Here is a 17847-nt window from a genome sequence, read left to right on the forward strand (position 1 = left end):
TCAATGAAAACATGTAAATCGATTTTGCATTCGAAAAGATTATACCAAACATTTTTATTCATTTCTGTTGATCTTATATAAATGTACGAATGAATTCTTTTTTGCTGATATATATAGTATATAAACTTTCAAAACAAATCTTAAAATATATTCGAGAAGAGCAAAGTCCATATTTGAAAAAGAAAATATACAAAAAAAATGTGTGATTGATTAATGTATTTTATCTTGCTTAAGAATGCCTATCTGGCTTTTTTGTACTAAAATAATTTTTGATGGAATTTACAAAGTGAAAACTGCTCATTTTCCACCTCAGTGATGGAACATCTGCTTGCAAGTCCAAAACAATAGCAATCTGAAACAATAAGAATTGAAGCATTTTACGACGTGTTATAATGCATATTTGTTTGTGTCATTCATTTTTCTGTTTATCAAGATTTTGCAATGTATGGGCAAATATTACCTTGATGAAAAACTTTTACAAATGCATGAACTGTCTAGCTCATTTTGATGTTGTAGAATTTAGAATTTTTGCACTGTTCTTCTCGGTGGCAATACGATTTCAGAGTTTCCTTTTTATTAAATTATTTCATTGCAAAATTCCATAATATTTACATTAATGAATTAGAAAATTAAAATATAAAAATCAATTAAAATAAAAAATGTTTAGTTCTCTAAACAACGTTCACGTACAAAGGCCATTTTTATTAAACTTATTATTTTTACTCTTTATCTAATGAATTCTTTATGCTGTAACTTAAACACCAGCATCTATATTGCGTCGAAATAAGAAGAAAAAATGTCATTATCTATATTGCATCGAAATAAGAAAAAAAATGTCATTATCTATATTGCATCGAAATAAGAAAAAAAATGTCTATCTATATTGCGTCGAAATAAGAAAAAAAAATGTAATTAGCTATTATATCTTATTACTGTGCTTATATTTTTGGTGATACATAAACCTAACATACGAATTGCAGTTGCCAATAGGTCTTCCGTTTCAGAAAAATCCAAATGGCGTAAGGAAATAATATGTTTAGTATATTTTACATTATCTTGTATATAGATATAGATTGTAGTAGATTTTTTTTTTTTGTATATAGACATTAGTATTTACAAAGAAAATGAAATAATTTTGAAAATGATAAAATTCAAATATTTTCTCTTCAAATATTATGTATTGCATTTTATGTTTGATAAAAATATTTTTAAAAAACGCATATTTTTGTCACAAAATGTTTTACCAATTTTTTTTAAATACTTTAAATAATAAAATTCTTGTTTGCACAAAAATTTGTTATAAAATGTCAAATGATTAAGAAACGTTCTAAATGAGTAAAATATAATATAAATATAAATTAAATTCTTCCTTTTCGGTAAAATTATAATGCATTTCAAGTATACAATTATAATTTTGCCATCATAGAAATCTTGGAAATTTAAAGGAATTATTTAACTAATTAGGATCCTTACAGAATCATTGTGCTAACAATTTGCATAAGAATGATGTCAAATGTTTAATCTTTTGAAAATGAAGGGCATCCGCCAGCTCAGTTAGAATTTGTTAGAAACATTTTATAACAATTCCTACAAAAATTAGCAATTGTTTGATTTTTATCATCTGGAATATACTATTTTTCCTTTTTCTGTTTTAGACATAACTGTGTGAAAGTTACTAACACTTACTTGGAAAAAAAATCTTTTTTTTATTACAAAAATTTTGTTATAAATTATTATTGAAGTAAAATTAAAATATATGGATATGAAAGTTTATTGTATGTCTCAACATTATTTACACGATAATTGTTAATTTTAGGGTACATACTTTTCAAGAGAAAAGCAAGTGAAGGAGACAATAAAAGTTTCAAGGTAAAAAAACTAATTAAAACATGTGTTAATTAAAAATTAAATAGCATTTGTTGCTTTCTAAATATTATGTCATCTATATATCCAACAAAACTATTTTTACACCAATTAATTTTTACAATTCATTTCTTATAGTTCAGAACGTCTTTCTTTTTAAAACCAATTTCATTGATTATTTTTCACTTAATAATTTCTTTAACTTTAAGGGATACATAATATGCATGATGTTTTTATTTTTATGATACGCTTCAACTCCATTTAATTTTATTACTTCATGAAATCTTCAACATTTTACTAATATAAAAATTAAGATAAAATATCGGTTTATTTGGATCTTAAAGCTGAAGTAAGGATATGCAATTTTGTTGTGCATATCTTACTATATATATTTTTAATATAATATAAAGTAGTATATATTAAGTAATATATATTCTTTTTAATTTCACGCTCTATAATCCGTAGCTGTTCCCATTAGTTGCATGTTTTCCAATCTTATCAAATATCCACTTTGTAGTGAATAGCTTATAATCCAGTTAACAGCTATGCTACCTGAGCAATTGCTTTTGTATCGTGGTCATGTTACCGGGCTTTGAACCACAAGGTCCCAGGTTCTATCCTCGCTCATCACAATCTTCCACATTGGTGACCTCGGACGATGAACCTTCAACCTTCGTACAGCTGTTGTGGCGCCATCTACCCACATCAACCCAAAGTCGTCAGACTCACTTGACGCAGCAACAGCATCAGCCACCACTCACTCACACACGCTCGCAATAACGCTTGGCGCTACTCAAATGGGTATAGGTGCATTAGAATCAACAGCTAATACATTACCACTTAACAGCCATATCGTTCGTCTCCCCTCCGACTCACTGGAGGCAGAGTCTGTAATGAATAGTTTATAATCCAGTTAACAGCTACGCTACCCGATCAACTGCTTTTGTATCGTGGTCATGTTACTGGACTGAGAACCACAAGGTCCCAGGTTCTATCCTCGCACATCTCAATCTGCTAAAACTTTATAATCTACTGAAATTGATGAAAAAAGTGCTCATCAAAAATTAGCTTTTCAGGAATGAAAACTGTATTTCTGCAATTAAATTTTGCAAAAATATTTATTGTTTTAGTAAATATATTTATAAAATAGCACGTTGCAATAATACTAAGACTCTGTTTTTATGTCCAATGTGTAATAAGGAATAATTTTAAAAATATATATAATATAGATTAATGCATTTTGGAAAACCTATCATGATTCCTAATTTCAACTTGAAATTCTATGTTTTTTTTCTTCTTTTTTTTCACTAATTTCTTGCCACATTCGAATCAATTTTTTGTAACATTATAGAGCATTAAACTGCATTAAAAGTCAGAAAGTAAAGTTTTAATTGAAAAAAAATGATGTGCTAATTGAAAAGAAATGATTTTTCTGGTGTATTATATTGGCATTAAAAGGTAATTCATAAAAGTATTTTATTCCTTAGAATTTTTGTGGTTTTCTTAATTTGTAATAAGAAATTATTTTGTAATTATTTATATCACAAAAAAACTATTATCATGATCAGTTTAACAGTGAGATAAAAAAGGACAGATGACACTTTCTTGCACAGACACTAATTCAATAAAGTCAGTTTTCAAAGATCAGTATTAGTAATAGAAGTATATAATTTTTTGCTTCAAATTCTAATATGTCAAAAAAAGTTTTTAACATGACAAATAAAACTGGGATATTGCTTAAAAATTTAGATTTCATAATTTTTTCAGTAGTATAGTTAATGACTCGAATACCATATAATAATATTTGGTGTATTTTTCTAACTGGATGCAAATAACTTTTTCTAAAACTTTGAACAAAACTATTTTGCCCTGATTAAAGTGAAATTTATTACTTATATTGCTATTGCAGATGCATATTTCTCACTATAATGTAATACATATTGTATAATTTTTGCCCTTTGAGAAATAATTTAAGCTAGGGAATAAAATTATTAAATTTTGAAAATCAAAACATGAGTGAGGTTAATAAATAGCAGGTTTAAGATTTATCTTCTCTGAATATAGTATGTAAATTCAAATAAGAATAAAATCAATTACATTTCTATCCGATAGAACAAAATTCATTTCAGCCAACAGCTAAATACATCTTTATCAATCATAAAAGTTCTGGGAAATTTTCACTGCACATCGGAAAAATTAGCTCTGATCCTTATTCCATGATAAAAGAGAATTGATCAACGATAAGACAATAACATCCTTCCGTTTAGAATGAACGTAAGAGGCTTAACTGCTGCTGAATATTTCAGTTTCCACTGCCGGTCGCGTTATTCAATAATATGATAACGTGAGCATGAGCACGTCTTGGGTGGAATCATTTGTGAAAACTATCGTATCTGTAATGTGGCGTGCAAAAGGGAATTTTCTCAGAATTAGTTTCGGTCGTTAATTGAGAATTCGCGGAAGAGGAGGAATTTGCTTCGAGTTAGATGAAGAATCGAGAAAGATTAGATACCACGGAGAGCTTTAATTGCGACATTTAAATCCCTTCTGTAAATAGAAGTTAAGAAAACCGCGTAATAGTTTAATTCCGAAACGATAGCCAATGGGATATCAGTTGTTTGAGAATTTAGGCTTAACTTGGCTCATAAGTGAACAGCTGCGAATGATATTTCTAAAGGCAGGAAACAAATATTAGGCCAAAAGTGCCCTGGGGATTTTGTATTCATATTAGGTGTAGAGTTAAGATATATTTGATTATATATTAGTTATTTCTAATATTCTTATAAGTTGTAACTTATTTTATAACTATTCTAACTAATTACCAAGCTGGTATCCTTTAGTATTTTCTGATTGCATATTCCATGGTTGCGAATATCTATATATTCCCTAATTATGAGAAATATATCTTCAACTATATCGCTGAATCGGAACATATATAAAAAAATTGAAATAGTATATTTAGTCAAGATTTTCTCTCCTCAGAGCTGAAAAGTTAATATAATTAAAGAAAAGGAAAACAAATTAGACAAAGAAAAAAATAGAATAACATTCATTCAGTCAGTTCCCTGTTATATATTTCAACAATCTGAAATATAATATTTGCAAATTAGAGAGAATTGCAGGTGTTCTCATGAATGAAATGTATGTTTTTGATAACACAGCAGCTGTGGCAAGAATGTATCTTTTTCCTTTTCTAACTTTATTTTTCACCATGCATTTAACTCGCAAATGCTGAGAATATTTTTATTATGATTATTTTTTAATTGTAAAACAGATTTTGGCATTTCGATTCGATAGCATAATTGTTTTTCATCTTGAGATAGCAATTAAAAATGCAAATTGGAATAAATATAATTTTTATTAGTATCAAAACATTAAACTTGCATTATAAATAAAGATAAATTTTTAATAGAAAATTAAAAATTTTATTGTGGGGTAATTTGGATGTTTCGCGACTTTAAAAATTGGAATGTCCTAGATTAATGTAAAACATAAATAGATTCGTTTAAATATATGAATATAAAATGGGTGAATTTCGAAATATAAATAAGTATTTTACTTCTTATGAAAATCTGATAAATAAAATTTAATGACAGCATTTTTCAAATTTGTTCAGTAGCTATTATGTCAAATTTGACCCATTAGTAAAGGTTTCAATAAGATTGTTTTAAATTTGTATAAACCTCTTGCAATTTAATTAAAATGCAGTAAAAGAAGTTTTAATCTTCATCAAAATAGGATTATTTTGATATTTTCATTTTAATCGAGGAGTGAAATATTTTCCAACCAACAATAGGCAAATAAATGATAGTAACTGCTTTTTTTAAACATGATTGCGATGATTGTTTTTAGTTAATATTAATATACCTGTATATATATATCAATACTTTACACTCGGAAAAGTAATTCGATACATAATTATTCACCTGATATAAAAATTTGTTTATACCTCTGAAAAACAAATATACATTATTGTTTTAAGTCGAATGTGCATTTTTACCATTCTGCAGGCGTTTTTAACAATCAAAATTGAAAAAATAATAATAAAACGTCAAAATAATGCACCGTCTTTAATGGTGAGTGAGAGGTGCCAACCGAGTGCAAAAAAGATTAATATATATATGAATATATATACTTATCTTTTTTTCCCGTTATCAGTCTTTATTTTGTTGAATATTAAATCTGTACTTTTAAAATAAATGTCAATTTTTTTCATAAATTTGATACTAATGCTATATATATTTTAAATACCAACCTAATGCCAGCTACTTTTGGATGTTAGACGGTTTGACAGGATGGTTTTTTTATTGTATTTAATTTTAATTAAATCCTTTTGTCTAACTAGATATTTGCTATCCCAACAGATAACATTTTGAAGCATAAAATTATGACAGTAATTTAAACCGTGAAATTTTATTAGGCTTTCTCCTATTCTTTTTATTATATAAACGGATTTTCTTAATGAAGTCAAATACCATGACATCATTGTGTCATTAAAAATGCATGTGCTCAGAAGATTTATCTTTAAATTGCATTTTATCATTTGCGGTACAGTAATTTAACTTTCTTATTTTTCATGTAAATTGTGTAAACTTTGCTCTGTATCTTAGTTCTTAAGTTCAACAGCAGGTGAAAATCGCATCAAATATTTGGTGAAATAATTTGAATTTTATTGTAACAATAAAGAATAGAATTATAAATATTCAGGAGGAAAAATACTAAACGACTCTTAATCTGGCGTCATTAAGAAAAAAATTTTTTTTTTTCGAATTTTAGAAAGTCGTAATTGAAAGGGTAGCTTTATCTTTGTGGAATATTATTTTCAAAAACTATAGTTGGAAAGTTTCAAATTTTAATTAAAATTCAAATAAAAAGCTCAATTTTTACGAAATTAACATTTCTACCCACCAAATTAAATTTATCCAAATTCTATATATCTAAATTAAATGGTCAGGCCTATAAAGAGACAATAGACCAACTTATTATTCTTTGTAATCAGCAAGGATTCGATTGATACGGTACCGGTTAATCAACAACATTTGACACTCCCTTTACTATTAATCGTTTGATTCTCTTGTCAGTCACTAATAGCATCCTAGTCTTGCCTTATTGTATCAGGGAATGCACGAATGCACAATGAATAGATTTATTGATAACAAAAATAACTGTATATATATATATATATATATATATATATATATATATATATATATATATATAATATACAGTGTTGTCAAAAAAAAACTTCCTCTATATATGAAACTCTAGCGGCCTATCCGCTCAACCAATCGAACCAAAATTTCAGACATGGTTTTTGAAGGTGTGCGCTGGAGATTGTGATGATTCTAAACAACACAGAGCTCACGGTTACGGTTACAGTGAGAGAATTTCGAAATTTTCGAATGGCAACACCCACTTTTTCCTTGCGCAAATTGATCAGCGTATTGAAAAACCACAAATGGCGTTGGAACGATTAGCGTGTGACGAAAATTGCCGCCGTAAAGCATTTGAAAAGAAGAGCATTATAAAAGACTAATGACAACACAGAGAAGAAAGAGAAAAAGTTTTTATTGGAATTGAAAGTTATAATTAAATGTTTTCAACGTGTTCATCTTCGCAGGCGACAACGCATTGCATTCGGGAGATTTTGGACAACAATGCCGAACGTAACATGAAAGGAGGAATCTGCATAATTTCACGCGTTATGGCATCTTGCAATTCTGACACATCTCGTGGACCAGGCGTGTACACCTTAGATTTCAGATAACCCCAGAACCAGAAATCCATAGGAGTGAGTCGGGGGATCGTGGTGGCCACGAAACTGCAAAGTTACTAGAGATGACTCTATCATCAAAAAGGTGTTGCAGCACTGGTCGAACACATTGGGCGACGTGTGGAGGAGCCCCATCTTGCATCCATACAATGTCCCTAATGACATTTCGTTGCTGCAATTCAGGAATAACGGAATTCTGCAACTTTGTCAGAATTGCAAGATGCGATAACACGTGAAGTTATGCAAATTCCTCCTGTCATGTTACGCTCGGCATTGTTGTCCACAATCTCCCGAAAGCAATGCGTTGTCGCCTGCGAAGATGAACACGTTGAAAACCTGTAATTATAACTTTCAATTCCAATAAAAACTTTTTTTTCTCTTTCCTCTCTGTGTTGTCATTAGTCCTTTATAATGCTCTTCTTTGCAAATGCTTTACGGCGGCAATTTTCGTCACACGCTAATCGTTCCAACGCCATTTGTGGTTTTTAATACTCTGATCAATTTGCGCAAGGAAAAAGTGGGTGTTGCCATTCGAAAATTTTGAAATTATCTCACTGTAACCGTAACTGTGAGTTCTGCGTTGTTTAGAATCATCACAATCTCCAGCGCATACCTTCAAACAACCATGTCTGAAATTTTGGTTCGATTGGTTGAGCGGATAGGCCGCTAGGGTTTCGTATATAGGGGAAGTTTTTTTTGACCACCCTGTATATATAATTATGTATATACAGGGTAATACAAAACTTATAATTCCAATTTCATCGGATTTAAGGAATAAGTCAGGAAACCGATATTTCACATAATTATGTCCTCAAACGTCATCTATATGGATAAAATGGACAAATGATGTGAACAAAAGTAAACAGTAAAGTTAAGTGGTAACGAAAGTGACTTTTATTCCAACAAGGTAAAGTATGGGTTCACAGTAGGTGCTTAAAATCGCGACCATTTACACGAACACAGAATTCACAGAGCCATTGCATTGACCGTCAAACATTTTCAAAATCGCCTGGCATATCGCACGTAATGCCTATTTGTGCAACAAGGTCCGTTTCACTGTTGACGGGAGTCTCGTATACATGGTCTTCCATGGCCCAGCGCAAAAAAGGAATCCATGGGCGATATATCAGGTGATCTGGTTGGAGAAGCGATCGGCACGCCGCTGCCGATCCATTGAGCTCTGAATGTTTGGTAATTAGGCGCAACAATTGTTCTGTGATCTGAAGCTCCGTCATGTTGATACCACATATCTCGGCTGATATTTTGAGTACCTGCTGTAAAGCACCTACTGGTGACGAATGTACTTAACCTTGTTGGAATAAAGGTCACATTCGTTACCACTTAACTTTACTGTTTCCTTGTGTTTACTTCACTTGTTCATTTTGTCCATGCAGATTAAGTTTGCGGACATACTTTCCTATGTGAAATCGATTTCCTGAGACATTCCCTACATCCCCACAAAATTTGAACGATAAGTTTTGAATCACACTGTATAATTATCCCATAGAGTCTGCAGAAATAAAGACCGTCTTTAACCCTTTATTTACTGAAGGTACTTAAAAGTACCATTTAAATCTGGCTTATATCTTCGTAATATTACAATTTTTGCTGATGGAATTTTAAAGAACACGGAGATTGTAACCCAAACAGCAAGAAGTTAATATAAGCTAAAAGTAAGAATTAAAAATATTTAATTAATAATTAAATTAATTAAGATATTTCTATTAATTAAAATATTTTTCTTGGGTTCCCTGGGATTATTCTGCAAGAAAACGTAACTACTAGTGCAAAAATGTAGTTGGAAAATTGATGACAACATAATTCAGTAAATAAAGGGTTAAAGAATTGAAGGATTCTTTTTTTTTGTCATTAAAAGCAAAGGGTTGAGATTTCGCAGTAGTAAGCAAAACGTTAAGCCGGTATTAAAGTTATGGCTTTTACTGTCAAAGATTATTTTATGTAACTAAACGTCAAAAAATAATATTTTAATAATAGTTTATGTAGTATGTAGCTCATATTTTATAATCAAACAGGAAATGCAATTGAAAATTGAATTTCAAATCGATTTACTTTATCTCTGTCTTTTTTCTCTTATCCATAATACTACAAAAAGATATTAAATATCCGATACTGAAGCTGTGTACTTTGCGCTCTTTTTTCAAATAATTAGATTGAATCTTGTTTTTATGCACGCATTCTTCTTTTTAACCTTTTGCACGAGGAAAATAATTCGATGCATAATTATGCACCTAATACAAAGACTTGTTTGAAAAATATATATAATTGTTTTAAGTTGAATTCTCCCGTTTAATTAATTTGTATCTTCTTACTACCTTTCAGGTATTTTTAACAATTAAAATTAAATAAATAAAACTTCAAAGTGATGTACCATCTTGAATGGTGAGTGAGAGCCACCATCCGAGTGAAAAGAGTTAAATTGACATTTCAAAAACAACTTACTTTGAAAATTAAAAAATAAAAGTTGAATAGAAATAATAGTATTTAGCTCAAAATTTATAATTTTTTTTAAAAATTTCAAAATACTCATAAAAGTAACCATCCATATTACTAAACAAACTTTTTTTATTCCATTCAGTAGTGGGTGTCTTTTACTTCATTCGTTCTGACTTTCAACCTTTAGGTCTCAAAGATTATTTTCTTTCTATTCCTGAGGATACGTCTCCATTAAATGAACAAATTTTCTTCCCTTTATTTGAAGAAAAATACGTCCAATCACAAACTGAAAGGAAAAGGGGCAATCTTATGATCCATCTGTCCAATGGCGAAAATAAAAGCGGAACTAAAGGTGTGTGAAATTGGGAGCCATTGAAAGAAACAATCAGGGAGCAGGAAATGAAACGGCTTTTTTCCATTTCCTGACCGGAGCCTTGTTTCGGATCGTTGAAATATAGACTTGAAATACCGTCGCAGAGTAAACACTCTAGACTTTGAGTGTAAACAGTTCAATAAATTTAAAAACTGTTCAGTTTCTGAATTTTTTATGTAATGTCAACATGAACTTTGAGTTTCGATCAAAAAATATTCAACTATTGAGAAAGTTTATTATAAATTTTTATTGCCATTGTTTAAGTTATAGAATTTTAAAAGTTGTTTTACTATTGGTGGCAGTGCTGTTATACGGATTATCCCCTAAATGTCTTCCCCCTCTCCAACTAAATTCACAATAGATGTAATTATAAAAGCGAAATATAGATATAATAAAGTAATTGTACGTAACGCGAATAAGACATTTTACATTGTCATCTGGCCAAAAAAATTCAGTAATATTTACCGACCTCGAAAACGATACGAGGTGCACGACAAAATATCAATTACAAAATAATAGAACATAAGAAATTTAAAATGAAGAGGAATTATTGCGTAAATGAATACTCGCAAAAACACAAATAAAACATGCGTTTGTTGGGGTCCCAATATTTAATTTTTGATAGTCCTACATCGGTAATAAGGTATCGTCTTCGGGAGCAGAGGTTTCCGAATTCGAAACACGATTCCACTGAAAAACCGTCGTGTAAACCGATCTGGTGCACGTTAAATCCCTGGGGCCAAATGTCCCCCCGCTGGTGTGATGTGGAGATTTGAAGAGGGGTGTCAGCTCAGGTGTCGTCCTCGTCATCTGACTGCGGTTCAAAATTACGAAGTCCGTCCCAAACTAGCCTTAATGTTTCTTTAGAAACGGGACGTCAATATAATTAAACTAATGAATCTTGATAATCCTGCCGTTCCTTTCAAACAGAAGTAAGTTGTTATTTTTTTTTTTTTTTTACTGCTTAGTAAACAAGAATTCAAACTCAAATATAACTAACAAATATACAAGTATTTGCCAGTCTATTAGGAAATATCATCAGGTTGCATTCCGCCTTCTTTAGTATTTGAAAACGTTTACAATTTTTTACTGATTTTTTTTTCTCGATAACTTATCTTTTTCATGGGATAACAATGCTCACTAAGTGGTCTCTTAAAGTTTCTAAGTGGTCACCAGGGCATAACCACTGTATGACCACCACTTTACTCTGATGTCTAGACTTGTCGCCATTTTGTTCTTAAAGAGAAATTCGTTGCAGAACGTAAGTGTGTACCCATCATATAATGCTACATAACTATAAGTGTTTATCAATTCTATCGAAGTATTTACAGAAAAAGTTCAAATCTGAATCAGTCTTTAAAATTATTCGATAAAAAAATTCCTTCAGACACGATTCGAATCCAAAAATTCTATGAATGTAGAAATCGATTTAAAAAGATACGTATATTACTTGGTTGCAAAATTAAATAGCAAACGATTTATATTTACGCAAATATTGCTCCAAAGTACCAAAATAAATATTTTTTAGAAAAGAAAAGCAATCGCATTATTTTTTAATGTATGGCAAAGTTAATTTTCTTTTTACTATTAAAAAAAATCAGGATATTTGGTTATAAAAAGCTTCAGGCATGAAATCATGAAACTTCAACAAAGAATCATATTTGTTCAGGGATAATTAATTTATTTTTAATGAATTTTGCTTAATGATATAATTTTGATTCACCGTTTTCAACAAAAAAAAATTCTTTTATCTCAAAATTAATCGAGTTGTGAATCTTTGAACTTCATTATTTTAAGCCGTTTACTGATCTCTTTGGGAAAGCACTCTAATTTAATTAGTGGATCTTTCTTTTAATGCTAATGAAATGATTTAAAATAGCAATTCCGAAAATTTAAAACTCGGTCAATTTTAATTCCCGATATGTGAAACCAATTTTACTTAAGATGTACAGAATGTCTTTGCACTCATGACATTTTAAATTATTCAGTTAGACGTATTCTATTAAATATGACTAATTGAAATGGAGGATCGGCTGAAAATTTAAATAATGTAATTTGTTGATTCAAACAAGAACAAATGTGGCTACATAAAATATAATTCTTAGCTTTATTTAAGGTATTTTTTTTATAAATATACCTATATAATACCTATCTGTAACTTAGAAATTAGCTTTTGGGACAACGTTTAAGTATTGCTTTGACTCTTTATGAGATAGTGTAGATGTGATTTGTGAATGAAAGCAAGGTTAGATAAAAACCTATCTCTATTAATAATAAATATATATGTCTGTATTGGCACTCTACAGACCAAATTACTTGATCTACATCTACGACATTTTGTTTGGATATATATTATAGGGTGAGTATATGTATCTTGGAGCAATTTTTTTAAAATTTTAATTAGAATTTTACTTTATTAAAAGAAATTAATGAATTTTTTACATTCTACTTCAACGACTTGCGAAAATTTTATAGCACAAAAATAATTCTTGTATCATTCAAAAAATTTAATAAATTGTTTTTTTAATCATTCCAGTTTAAGAGATGTGGAAACTTTACTGAATTTGGGCAATCTTCTAAAACTATTATTTCGTCTAATATTTAATAATAGTCAATCACATTTTATTACAATTGTGTGAATTTTTTCTGCTCACTCTTAAGTGCATGCTTAATAGAATTAGGAATGGATTTGTAAGAATTTTGATTAGAATTTTTTCTTAAAATGTTCAAAGTGAAAAAATCTCATATTTTCCAAATAAATTCGCAAAATTTTTATCGGCTTTTTTTTTCTCAAACTAATATATATATCAAAACTCCGCTCCCTGATTCTATTAAATACATTGTGAGGTTCATTTTTTTAAAAAAATGGGGGGGGGAATTATTGAAAATTGTACAAGAAGAAGCATTTTTAATAATGGGTTAATATTTTTTTGAAAATAAATTTAAATTTGTAACTTTTGAAACTGAAAAATATTTTAGAAATTTAAACTTTAGCACAGTTTACATCTTTCTTTCACAAAATTTGGAAAACTTACTGGAAATTGTGGAAAAACATTTTTTGGGTACTGAGTTCCCTTAAAATAGATATGCTGAGAAGGCTTTCCAAAAATAGATATGCTTGGAATCAGGATTTTTCTTGTTGTTTTTATTAGTTTTTGTTTTGCTTTTCTTCTTGTATATCCATACACTCTGCGCAGAAGCTAGATCCTTTTTCATTTCCTATTTTGCAGCTGTCTCGCTCTATTATTGCTTTAGACTAAACAAAGAATATATATTTCCTCGCCTATAGTTTTACAGTTTAAATGAAAAAGAAGGAAGTTGTAAAAGAACGTTTTAAAAGGAGAAGAATCAATATTGTAATTTCCTTATTTTGCCTCCAAGACCGCTATAACCAGTTTCAATAAATTGAGTATATTTACTTTACTACATTATATTACTTTCCTGGCTGTACGACTCACGGTTTCGAATTTAAAGAGCTTAAAAGGACTTTACAGATTACCCTGTATAAATTAGACTCTTTTATTCCACTGTTACCGTGACATAGACATTTCGAAGAGGTAATTTCATTTTATTAGAAGAGATGAGGAAAGCAGAGAAGGCAATTTAAAAGAATTGGAGAAAACTGACTTCACAAGGCTCATCGAATTTAGTCAACATTTCGACGGTGTTACTTAATTAGCTCAGATTTTCTCAGTGTTTGCTGCACTCGATTGCGACATGTCAAATAAACACCCAAGCGACCAGAGGGTATCGTTTCGCTTGTCACTTCCAAGGAAAAAAGATAGGATCAGAGCGAATCTGTTATTATTAAAGAGATATATTTTGCTCCAATATTTGGAACTAAAACTACCACACAATTTTGACATTATAATGTTAACTAACATTCGTATTTTAATATCTAAATAGCTAATTGGCATCCTCAGTAGAGTAATTAAATAAGCATGCCAGCGGATAGATGTAGTCTTAACATTTCCTGAATGCCTTATTATATTAATTCTCGTATAGAACAGATTGAACCTCACTTTTATAAAAGAATGCAAATCAATGATTTTTTTATTTCTCTCTCTCTCTCTCTCTCTTTAGATATGTTCTTGCTTTGCTATGATTTATACGAATACATGCAAAAAGCTCAAACATTAACTAATCTGTGTTTAATTGCCTTCATTTAAGTGTTTGAAACTTCATATGTGTTTAATTTCCTTCATTCATTAATGGCGGATAAATTAGAAGGGAACGATGGTTATAATTTGGTGTGTTTTTGTATAAATGAATGAAAAAGATGTACAAAAGTAGAAATCCCTATGTTGTGATGGGCTTCCCCTAGATAATCGCATTAAACCACGTAATATTCATTGACTTGCAGGTAATCAGGTAATTGATTGTCACTTCATCCGGGTCTGCATCATGTTTGCGACTAAAAGAGAGCTAAATAATATTAGTTTTTTTAGCACCAAAAGGTAATAGATTTCGAGAATTTCATCATCGAATCAAGAAGTGCAAGAAGAACACTCACTGTCAAGTGTTCGTAAATAGGACTGGCACAAGGATTTTCAAATTTTTGTTCCAAGACAATGTACGAACACTCACAAACTAAAAATTTGAGGAATGCTTAGTGTTGAAACATCCATCATACATTATTCACTGTCTACATCATGTGACTTTGGCAAATATGTTCCACTCAAAGAATCCGCAACATTTTCTTGGATAACGAAATCACGGATACTCTTCGAAACTGCCTCATTTAAATAATATTTATGAAGAAATTATACCTGGTAAATCAGTGGGAAGAGTGTAATTATAATGATAATTAAAAACAACCTATCACTTCATTTTGTAGCTTTTGTTTCGTTTTCTTTTGATTCGCCCTTATATGCTAATATAGCGAGAGAAGACGGGTTTCAACTTCTATCATGTGGTTAAACAATTGCCTACAGTGTAGAGTGTTTCTAAAATCAAAAGGCGAATCTTAAAGGTCAGTCAGACATATAGAAGCAAATCATTTACACGACGCAATTTGAAATCCTGCTCATTTTCACCTAAAACTAGAGACATGCCTGAGAGATACTTAACAGCGAAACAATGTTTAGGCTTTTTTTCTATTTCGATAGAAGATTGCCTCATCGCTAAATATTAGAAATGCATCAAAATTATTTTTTTTTCTTGACTTCCATCTTTACAACATTAAGTAAACTTACTTTTCCGACACAAGTCTTATTCTATGCGATTTCTAAGCCAAATTACTAGTAAGAGAATGTGTCGAGCTATTTTCTGTAGAATTTGTTGTACCCTCTAAATTTTGTGGTTCAGCTTCTGTTAACATTTTGAACTAAGGTCAAATCTTTATCTCAAAGTATTTCGGTGATATATATGGTTGTTTCTATTTTCAATTTACGCATACACCCTGTTTTGATAAATAGCCGATGACGTCATCGTATTCTAGGGATTTTAGAAAATGAATGACTTCATCGCTAATGAAATCTTTTCTATATTGTTATGACAGAAATATTTCATTTTAACTGCAATACACAAAACAACTTTTGTATATGCATGCGATAGTTTCTGATAGCCATTTGTAATGAAGGAAACCATTTTAAATTAATCTACATTTTTCTCAAGATGTTACTATTTTCAAATAATGCCGTTGACTTTTGGAAGGATATGCTTCAATCATTGATAAAATTTTCTGTATACTGATAAAACTAATTTTTAAATTCCAAAATCCAAAATGACCTACATTTGGGAATGATGCACCTTCTGAGGATAATCCTTTTGTATTATCCTGCATTTTTCTGTGAAATATCCATTTACTTCAAGCAATTTAATAAATGATGACTCAGCACTATTGCGAAACTAACCAACTGAGGATAACTTTATTTTTGAGAACTGCAACAGAAAATCCACCATTCTTAAAATGTTAATTGTGAATGTAGTACTAAGTTATTTGTGTGAGGAATCAAAGAATAAGATTATAAAAATTACGCGTATGAATATAAACACATGAATGCAATTAATTAATTCATAATTGTGCAATATTTTAGCGTGCATTGCTTGTAGAAGTTCAAAGTCATGACCTTTAACCATTGCACACGTATTTGCAGATATTCCAAATTGACCCTTATTATCTTTCAACCTAGATTTACCCGTTAATGAATACATCCATCAGTATCGTCCATTCCATCGCAATAGAATATTATGAATTACTCATAAATACTTTCGATTGCACAGATGGCAAGAGTGACAGATTCAAGTGCTAGCAAAGTCCAAATTTACAAGTTTTCTGTGTGCCACAATTAAAAAAATACTTCAATACTTTTATAGCAACCTAGCCTTGTTTGAATCAAAAAAAGGAAGGAAAAAGTAAATATTTTATTTTTGTTGTTCCACATTCGTTTTCCGATTTTCTCCTCCTATTTCGATGAATATCTTTATCCGCAATGATTAAATTCCAAAGTAATAAAAGATAAATTAAATAATTCGCAATTTTACGGGAATTTGCTTGCTTTTTGTACAAGAAAATAACGGTTGCCGATGATAAGTATTTCAAAACAAGGAAAAAATTTCATAATATGCCATTCGATTATTTTCAAACATTTCTGAGAAATATTTTTTAATTTCAGGGATTCATAGTCCTTTGAATTTTGCCTTCAAACCTGAATAACATTGAATTTCGATTACATACAATTAATATATAATTAGTTGTTGATTCTATCATTATTTTCAGAGGCCGCTGTGGTCTGGTGGTAAGGTCTCGGCTTGTGAGCCGTAGGGTTTCAGATTCGAGACACGATTCCACCGAAGAACCGACATGTGAGGGGGTCTGTTCAACGTTAAATCCGCCATGCCAAACATCCTCCCGCTGGTGTGATGTGGAGTGGAGAGGGGGGTGCCAGCTCAGGTGTCGTCCTCGTCATCTGCCCGCGGTTCAAAATTACGAGGTTCGCCCCAAAATATCCCTAGTGTTGCTTTACAACGGGAAGTTAATATAACTAAACTAAACTATCATTATTTTCTATGGAGAAAGATCAAAGAAAAATTTTTTGCCTACTTTAAAAACCTCAAACCTTGATTCAAATTCAATTCTATAATTCATAGTCTGTTTGAGAATTTCGTGGTTAATTATTAATAATTGTGCATAATAATTAATTTAAAAAATATTTTTCATATTGTTATTTAATTTTTGTTTTATTTCAATTTTGTTGGGTAACATAAAATTTACGGTCCCCGAGTTTAAGCTCCTTGATTTAGACCATAGAAATTTTTATCAGAATTTAAATGGATTATATAAATTTTATTAGAGTCCATAGTTATTTTATTTGGAATTTGAGTGAACATTAAAAAAATAATCCAACTTCTTTCCTAAATGTGTGCTTTTCTTCTTAATAAT

At 30.2% G+C, this 17847-nt stretch overlaps 1 long non-coding RNA gene across 1 annotated transcript in view; it reads right to left on the reverse strand.

The window, feature by feature from the left end:
* Positions 1–249: 249 nt before the first annotated feature.
* The window catches only part of LOC129967388 (uncharacterized), a 157493-nt gene continuing 139895 nt past the window's right edge, over positions 250–17847 (reverse strand). Inside the window, exon 3 of the long non-coding RNA XR_008784365.1 lies at positions 250–352. This is a non-coding gene — a long non-coding RNA (uncharacterized LOC129967388). The remainder of the gene's footprint in view (positions 353–17847) is intronic.

This window comes from Argiope bruennichi, chromosome 1 (genome assembly GCF_947563725.1).
Source record: "Argiope bruennichi chromosome 1, qqArgBrue1.1, whole genome shotgun sequence".
Classification (NCBI taxonomy): domain Eukaryota; kingdom Metazoa; phylum Arthropoda; class Arachnida; order Araneae; family Araneidae; genus Argiope; species Argiope bruennichi.